Raw genomic sequence first — 9,980 nt, forward strand, 5'->3', positions numbered from 1 at the left:
GTTTCTACCACAAAAGGTGTAGCTCTGAAGTCATTTCCTTCATTTCAAATCTGATCTCTCTTTCTGAAAAAACAAACAATAAACAAATACAGATATTATATACTTGCCTTACATAATTTTATATCCTTTCATCCATTAGCAGAACCGAAACTCTTTTTACTTTTTATTTCTCCAGGAAAAGAGAAAATTCTTAAAGGATAAAAATCAATCTTTTAAAATTCCCATTAGTTCATATCTCAAAAATGATTTAATTTACAGTGCAGGCATTTATCTTGGATCATCCCAACAAACCTGAAACATGGAGGGTTGGGGAGAGGGAAAACATAATTATCATCACATATAACATTCAAGCAATGAGCTCATAAGGGTTGAATGACTTGATTCAAATCTTCCTAGTTGAGACTACTATTAAAACCCTGTGAATGGGCATGCTATGTCAACAGTATTATCTCCAATCTCAATTTTCCTATTTCCTTCTCATTATCTATACTTCCAATCCTTTCCTCACAAATAAAAGACCATTTGGTAGATATATACTAAATACTCAAATTATTTTATTATCTGTCCTACTTCTAAGCATATCTAATTTCCCTGGTCATCAATTTCAAATTACAGGCTATATAAAAGCTAGTTATCATTTATATTGTATCTTCACTGTTTCCCTCCAATTTTACTCTCCTTCCTAAACCATTACTGTCTTTATTAATTAGTGATTTAGCGAGGCACTAAATTTACTTTTAATTTATCCGATCCATAGTGGGTCTCTATATACTTGTTGGTTCCCCTATCTGTGACTTCCATAAGAGCAGGGGAGGTCCCTCCCATCTCTTTCTCTTCCTGGAGCTCAGCCCAAGGTCTGGCATGTGGCAGGCACTTGAATGTTTCTGACTTGAAGAAGTTCTAAGCAAAAACTCATCTTGGATAACCTAATCCCTTTTAGCACTTTCAGGAGAAATCCATGCCCCCAAATTGCAAACAATGATTTCTTATAGGATCAAAGATGAACACTGGAAGGGAACTAAAAAACTACGGATTCCGACCTCCTCATTTTCCATTCAGCATTTTCCAGTCAGTCTGTGACAAGCCCAGGACACCACTGCCAAGAAATATCTGGAAAAGAATTCTAAAATAGGTCTTTCTCCTTCAAACCTGACACTTGCTGCAGGACAACAAAAAGGTAAAAGCTTCTTGTAATCCCAACTCCCACATCCCTGCTTCCACTTCACTCACCTGGAAGGCAGCTCCTCAGGTCTTTTTGCTCAAGCAATCATGGTGCTGGCCTTTGCTCAAAATAAGAGATCACATAGTCTCTGGGAACTGGAAGGCCTGGGCAGAGAAATCATTTAGGGATGAAGAAGCAGAGAAAGTGATCATTTTTGTTCTTTTTAGGAAAAGAGGTGAGGATCCAGAGCTGCTCCACTTTGAGATTCAATCCACTGTTTTCACACATAAGTCTATGCTCACCCATTAATGTTTCTAATGGAAGTAACCCCAAATTGATTGTGTCACATTACCCTGTAGTACAACTTGTTCTGAGAAGAAGCCAGACTCTCTGCACGTACCCCACTTTCTATCCTGTTATGCTCCATTTTTATAGAAATGTCTTTTTTATTTTTTTATTTTTTATTTAATAGCCTTTTATTTACAGGATATATGCATGGGTAACTTTACATCATTAACAACTGCCAAACCTCTTGTTCCAATTTTTCTCCTCTTACCCCCCACCCCCTCCCTCAGATGGCAGGATGACCAGTAGATGTTAAGTACATTAAAATATAAATTAGATACACAATAAGTATACATGATCAAAACGTTATTTTGCTGTACAAAAAGAATCAGACTCTGAAATATTGTACAATTAGCTTGTGAAGGAAATCAAAAATGCAGGTGGGCATAAATATAGGGATTGGGAATTCAATGTAATGGTTTTTAGTCATCTCCCAGAGTTCTTTCTCTGGGCATAGCTGGTTCAGTTCATTACTGCTCCACTGGAAATGATTTGGTTGATCTCGTTGCTGAGGATGGCCAGGTCCATCAGAACTGGTCATCATATAGTATTGTTGTTGACGTATATAATGATCTCCTGGTCCTGCTCATTTCACTCAGCATCAGTTCGTGTAAGTCTCTCCAGGCCTTTCTGAAATCATCCTGTTGGTCAAGAAATGTCTTTTTTAAAAAAAGATAACTTTCCCCCCTTTAAAAAAAATAACTTTTTGGTTTTTTTTTTTCAAATAGATGCAAAGACAATTTTCAAAATTTACATTTTTATTATCTTGAGTTCCAAATGTTTCTCCCTCCCTTCTTCCTCCCCCAAGACAGCAAGCAATCCAATATAGGTTAAACATGTGCAATTCTTCTAAACATATTTCCATATTTGTCACACCTTAACAGAAATTTCTTTTTTTTTTCCTTTTTTTAAATTAAAGCTTTTTATTTACAAAAGATATGCATGGGTAATTTTTCAACAGTGATCCTCGCAAAACCTTCTATTCCAAATTTTCCCCTCCTTTCCACCACCCCCTCCTCTAGATGGCAGGTAGTCCAATATATGCTAAATATGTTAAAAATATATGTTAAATCCAATATATGTATACATATTTATACAGTTATCTTGCTGCACAAGAAAAATCGGATCAAGAAGGAAGAAAAAACTGAGAAAGAAAACAAAATGCAAGCAAACAACGAAGAGAGTGAGAATTTAGCCGAAACTTCTAATCCCACAACTGAGTAAAAATGATTTTTGGATCACAAGAACCTTGAGCCTGTTCAACAGGGGCCTGGAAATAAGAGAATTTAGTCTTGGTGCATTTTCTCTATATTAGGATGAACTCTTCATATAGTTTCCATTATCTGCAAGTTCAAGGGAGCTGGTTGTGCAGTGGCAAGAGACCGGGATATAGAGTCAAGAGGGATGAATTTTAAATCAAGCTCACACAGTCTCTAACTGTGTGCTCTTAGGTAAGTCACTAAAATTCTGTGCCTCCATTTCCTTAATTCTCAAATGGGCAGAATAATATCCTCTAATTTGGAAGGTTACTGTGAGAATAACAGGACATATTTTATTTTTAATTTATGGAATGAAACAAGTATCTCCTTAACATAATACAATAAAAAAAGATAAGAGCACATGAAACTGAAAAGGTACCAGGCACAACATATCATTCCTTTAAAATACAAGACAAAATTATCAAGTAAAATTTATCTTTCCTTCAGCCCCTCCCTCCAAAGATGCCAAAATTTAAAAAAAAAATAGATTAATGTTTATAAAGGTACAGACACCCAATCCCACATCCAAATCTACACCCACTCCCACAATTGTTCCAGTGATAACTCAATTCATTTGCTCTTTCTCTAGAGGTAGATAAGGTCCTTCTTTGTTCTGTCATCATTGGTAATTTTGGTACTTAGAATAGTCAAAATAATTTATTTGCTTAAAGTTGTTCTTAAATTAATATTGCTGTTACTGTATTATAAAGAAAGCCCATGGCTCACATGCAATAGGGGGTGAAAAAAAACACCCATGTCCTTCCATTCCTTTTCCACCACCTGAACTGGAATTTGAGGGCAAATAGGAAGGAAGATTAAGAACAAACTTCCTAAATTAGAGAAACTGGATTCTTTAGGCTACAAAGTGATGTTTTGTTTAAAAAGAATATCCCATACACTAAATATATCTCGAAGAAGAATGGATTGTAATAAAAGCTGCTGGAGCCATTTTCAGAGATTTGGCAGATAAAATCCATGTCCAGGTAAAGATTCAATGAAATAACCTCTGAGATTAGTTCCATGTCTGAGAGACTTCCATACTGATTTGATCTTTCACCTGAAACTACCGAGAATTGGTAAGGGACAGTTTCAGGAGCAACAAAGGACCCCCTCAAGTTCCTATCATACATTGCAATATAGGATTATGGAAAGATGAAATGTGTTACCTCTGATCCTTATTTGGGCTCCTAGAGGGAATTAAAGAAAAGTAAAGCTGGGAGTGGCTCAGTTATGTCTTAGTGATATTAAGAATATGGGAAGAGGGGAAAAGGAACCTTAGTTACAGAATTTATGGAAAGAAGAATACAAACAAAACAGAGATAGCGATTTCTCACTAGTGAAAAGGAAGAAGAGGAGAAAAAGTGAGGAGAAATTAGAGGGAAGATAAATTAAGTGAGGTATTAGTCTTAAGTAAAACAAATTCAAAGAATATAATACTTCTTTTTAAGGTGGCAATAGGAATCTGAGGGATTAACCCAAAATGGGTGAAGAAATAAGATCTCAAAATGTAATGGAAAACTATTGCACTGCATTCAGGTTAGCATAAGGACCAAGATTCCCAAGGAATAGTGATCACAAAACATGTTGCCTGCCATTTAAAGATGAAGACTCTGGCACAGAATGAGAAAGATTTTCCAGGACATAAGCACTGGGATTTTTGACTTTTCAGACTGACTATTCATTGTACATAATGGGTTTTGTTTTGCTTGTGTTCTCAGAGGGGATTGTGGGAGCAGGTGAAAGAATAAGAAGATGGATCTTACTTGATACAGATATATGTATACACACATACCCATATAGATATATGTATACATATATGTATACTTGCATAGGAACTCTGGACAATGCAATGAGGATTCATGAAGACGTCTACCTTTTCTGAGATGTGATACTCAGAGTACAGATAGAAATTATTCTTTAATTATGACCAATAAGAAATTTTATTTAGTTTGCATACATTCTTGTGATAGGGGGCTAGTTTTCTTGCTTAATGAGATAGCATGGCAGAAAGAGAAGGAAGAGAAATTTATTTTTTTCTTATAAAAGAAACAAAATTTGAATAAAAAAATTAAGTAAACCAATATCTTCTGCTCCAGATCTCCCTGACTACATAAGGAAAAATAAGATGGGAATAATGATACCAGAGTTTTCTATAAGAACCAGGGGAGACATTGATAAGATGTTTGACTCACGGATGGTTTTCTTCCTTCAGTCTTGGCATTAGATTGACCACTCATCTGCCAGCTGCCAAAGGTAGTACCTTCCCTATTGAGCTTATCCGCTTTGGTGAAAGAGCCACCATCCCTTGGAGTTCGGTCCTTCCCTTGCCACATGGTTGGGTCAGTTTTGTTTTCTGCCCTGGAAGGTGACAAAGCTGGCTACAGAACCAGACTTACACACTGGCTAAAGGATCCACATGCCTCTCTCTGAACAGTATTCTGAGGGATTCTGGACAAGCTAGCATGTCTGCCTGGCAAGCTAAAAGGCTAAGAAGTCTACCTCTGTGAAACCAGGTTCCTTCAGATGGAAAAGAATTCCCAAGATGGCCCATTCCTTTGATGTCCTGAGCAGAAGAGCTCTCCCATGGAAGCAAGAGGAGTCTTGTGTACTCAATGTAAGGAACTCTAGTGACCTTACAAAAGGTCCCTTTTAGGCTATACTTAAGTAAATCTCCTTTTACTTGTGAAATAACCCCGGAGTGTCATTATTGCTTAAAATCTAACCTGACTATTGACTTGAGGAGGTTCCATCATTATGTTTGCCCAGGCCCTGCTGCAGCTTATAGCAGTCACATGAAGCATGGTGGCACACTAAGGTGACTCTCAGTCCTCTCTTTATTCCCTGTTGGTCTCATGTTCCCTGCCAGATAATGGCACTCTGCATAGGGGGGACCAAATGAAAGGAATATGGGAGATTTTCAGGCTACTTAGTGTACCTTCCAAGGTTACAGGTGTACCTCATCTCCAACTTTCCAGCTTGACATTAACATTAAACAGTACCTAGGAGTAACAATCTGCTTGTCTAACAAACTATTGTAACAAATTGCTTATGGTAACAGTCACAAAGGGGGGCAGTTAGCAGTAACAATCACTTTCTCTAACAGAGTTGTAACAAACTGTTCATGCTAACAGTCACAAATTGGAGCAATTAGTAACAATCAGCTTCTCTAACAAGTTGTAACAAACTGCTTATGGTAACAGTCACAAGTGGGGGCAATTATTAGCAGTAACAATGGGCTTCTGGAGTCACAAATAGCATATTTCATTATGCATTGTCCACCAAGATACCTTAAATTCATCTCAAGCTTGTCTCTCATCCCTGTCAGGGAAGGTGCTGAATCAATTCTTTGAATTTTGAGCCTTATAGAGAGCCAGTAATTGTGGCCTGATTAAGACCTGAACCGGAGTCTTTCTATACATGGACTTACTCAGTACTGGCCCTCTAGAGTTTACTGATGGGCCCAGTTTTCTTGACAATAGGAGGAGATAGGCAGGTGATTCTGATGAGCCTCAATGGTACCCAGAAACTAAGCCATGGGCCCCATTCCACCCCCCACCCCCACGGACTTTTGCCCAGAAACCTGAACTCATAGCCCTTACCAGGGCTTTAAAATTGTTGAAAGGAATTAGAGTGAACACTTAATTGACTGATTCCAAATATGCCTTTAATGTTTTGCATGCTCATGGAGCTATACAGAAAGAAAAGGATCTTTTGACAGCCAAACATCCCCCCACTAAGGATACAGGGGGAATTCTACAATTACTGTGTGTGTTGTGTGTGTATAAGAGAGAGAGGAGGGTGGGGGGTAAGAGGGCCAGGAGGTAAGAATTCATTTTAGGTTTTGATACAGCAGCTTGGCTCACCAACTTCCCATTTCTATATACAATAGCAGAATCATACTTATTATTATATATTATATATATATATATAATATATTATATTATATTATCATAAGAAACCTGGCCACTGAAGCAAAATGCACACTCAGCTATATAATGGATCAAAGACTTACCTTTGATCTTAGGACAGGAAAAAAACAGCCCACAATGAAGACTAAAGGCATTTGGGGAAAAGGTAAATGAGGATATTGGTATGATAATTTTACTCTGATGTGTACCTCAACTGTTTACATCTCTGTCCAAGTAGCCTAGATCTGGGCTTAATCATTAGCATCTCAGTAGATTGTGCTTATTAGAAAAGATATAGGAATATCAGAGTGTATTTTGTATCATGCCTATAAGCATTGGAAGTATATATATTTGTCTCTTTAATAAATAAAATTTGAAAAGTTCATATCGAATTCTCTATGCCTGGCCCCTGCGATAATACATTCTTATTTCACTACTGGAGCTAGACTTCAACAAGGGGGGTGGGGGGAGGAGAGAAAGGGAGGGGGGAAGGGGGAGAGAGAGAGAGAGAGAGAGAGAGAGAGAGAGAGAGAGAGCGAGAGAGAGCGAGAGAGAGAGAGCTCTTCTTTCTCTTTCTTATGGCCAAGCTCTCCCTTATAGCAACTGAAGAGACAGGAAAACCCTTCAGATTCTAGGCTTGTCATGACAGGTCTGGGGGCAGGCCCCTGAAGACTTCCCCAGCTCTTGTTTTTTGCAGTGCTGTCACCCAAGCAGAAACTGTCCTGGTGCTGCTCAGGTCACACAAGGTCTTTCTAAAACTCTTCCCTTTACCATTTCTGGGTCAAATCAACAACCATGTAAATAGTCCCTAGTAGCCAGCCAAGGAGTTCTAAGACTGAGAGGTCTGGGCCATCCTGCTGCTATGGTGCTTCCAAAACCTGCCTGGTACAGAGACTGATCGCTACTATGTAAAGGAGACTATTGGGATTCTATCACATGCCATGTTGTAATGTTCTGATTAGCTTTCTGGAGGTCTGTGGACCAGCCTTCATCTCAGCTGAGTAATCACCATGAGAATAGCCAGAGATAAAGTCCAAAAGTCTTTATTGTCTCCTTCACAGTCTGACTCTTTGCCTCGACTGGCTTTCTGGAGATCCTTCAAACCGGCTTTGGTCTCAGTGGGGGAAGCAGAAGGACTGGCCAGCCACCATGAGGATGATGAAGAAGGAATGTCTCTCTTAGTCTGAGAGCTTGAGTTCCAGCCTCCAGTTCTCCGTCTTCTCCGAGTCTCTCTCTGGCTGAGTTTGTCCCAAGTATATGCTCTATTACAATTACATCATCATTATATCACTAAGGAACCATTATTTGTTGTAAGATTAAATCAATCATACTGAACTAGAGAACTCACATGCTAAACTAGATAACGATTGTATTATCAATTCAGATTTCTGGCCCATTGCACCATGTTACTATACAAACTGGCTTCCTGGTGGTATAATTTGGACCATGCAGAATGCCATGTACTAGCAGAAACCATGAGAGCAACAGGGAGAAAAGGAAGCCTTGAGAGAACCAGGTTAGTGTGCCATGGTACTTCAGGGTAAACCATCTACTTAGATATGAAAAATAAGCTGTGAACTCTCTGGGACAAATCTCTTACTGTTATCAATATAAGGTCATGGTAAATACCTGTTTAGGATTCATCTGAAGCTTTGTTTAATGGGATTTGTTATTGGAAGTAAAATTTCTTGAACTTGCAGCTAATATTATTTGGGAATTTTAAAGCTCCACCATCTGAAAATTACTGGAACAATTATCTGAAGTAAAACTGAATTAAGGCTATTTTATCCTGTGACATGTATGTGCTGAAGAATCAGTTTTGACTGATTGTATTGTTATAGTCATGTCCCTGCTTTTTTCTCCTGTGGCTGATTTCTATGATCAGAGCAAATAGTCAATAGAAACCATTAATATGGGCAGCTAGGTGGCACACCGGATAGAGCACCAACCCTGAACTCAGAACTTAGGGTCTTTAAACGTTTCTTAAAAAAAAAAAAATTGAGAGGACAATGGACACCATTGTCTGTGAGACCCACCTGCTGTTTTGTTTATTGGGACAATAATTTTTGTCCTGTTAGACAAACCTGTGTCCTTACATAGGAAGCTGCTGGCCAAACTATACTGACCTCTCCATATTTTGTAGCAGTCCTTGTAAACCAGTCTTTCTATCTCAGACTGTTCTAACCTTTATTTGTTAGATTTGTTTTCTGTCCTAGATTTTGGTCAAGTTATAGCCATACTGACCTGCTTCTGGGACCTAGATCAGCCCTTTGGAGACTTTCAGCAGACCACCCCACACACTCCTCCCTGTAATAGGATTCAGCTCTTCACTCATTCTCAGCAGGAAGCAGTTTTTTAAAATAGCTTTTTATTAACATAACATATGCATGGGTAATTTTCCAACACTGATCCTTGCAAACACTGTCCTGTTCCATCTTTTCCCTTCTTTCCCTACACCCCCTCCCCTAGATGGCAGGCAGTCTCATATGTAATGTTTTCTCTAAAATGTAATGTTCTCTGTTGAGGTTTTCTTGGGGTCTCTGGAAGTACCCTTCGTTTCAGTTCAGTAATCACCACATGTGCAGCCAGGTGTTAAAGTCCAAATCCTTTATTATGTCTTTCAAAGTCTTGTCTCCTTTCCTGGGGCCTGGTTAGCTTTCTTATAGTCCAGATCCTTTATTATCTCCTTCCTAGGGCTAGGCAGCTTTCTGGAGAGCCTTTCAGTCTGGCCGTGGTCTTAGTGGGAGAAGTGCAAGAGTCCAGGCCAGCCACCAGGAAGATTAAAGATAGAATTGAATTTCTCCCCTTGGTTCTGAGACTTAAGCTCCTTCCACCAGTCCTTTCCCCTTCTCTCTGAATGTCCCCGAATCTCCCTGGCTGAGGCTTCTAGCTTATATGCTCCACACTGAGTACAAACCAATCATTATATCACTAGGAAACCATTATTTGTTGTAGGATTAAATCAATGCTAAACTGGATTTAACCACTATCTCCTCAATTCCACTTAGTACCTTGTTTCAAGTTCTGTCCTATAATATTTCCTTGTAGGATTAAATCAATCATACTGAACCATGCTAAATTAGATAACTATTGTCTCTATCAATTCCACTGACTTAGTACCTTGTAAGAATCCTTTGTTTCAAGTTCAGAGTTCTAGCCCATAATACTCATACATGTTAAATGTTAAAGTATATCTTAAATACAATATATGTGTTCATATTTATGCAGTTCTCTTGTTGCACAAGAAAAATCAGATTTAGAAAGATAAAAATGCAAGCAATCCACACTCATGTTCTTTCACTAAGT

General features: G+C 38.5%; 1 long non-coding RNA gene across 1 annotated transcript; it reads left to right on the forward strand.

Annotated features, from left to right (window-relative positions):
- The first annotated feature begins 2,590 nt into the window (after positions 1-2,590).
- LOC116420897 lies at positions 2,591-7,057 on the forward strand. Its single transcript, XR_004231344.1, has 2 exons — positions 2,591-2,958; positions 4,979-7,057. It is a non-coding gene; the product is annotated as an uncharacterized LOC116420897 (long non-coding RNA).
- Positions 7,058-9,980: the final 2,923 nt, after the last annotated feature.

The sequence above is a fragment of the Sarcophilus harrisii genome, chromosome 1 (genome assembly GCF_902635505.1).
Source record: "Sarcophilus harrisii chromosome 1, mSarHar1.11, whole genome shotgun sequence".
NCBI lineage: Eukaryota > Metazoa > Chordata > Mammalia > Dasyuromorphia > Dasyuridae > Sarcophilus > Sarcophilus harrisii.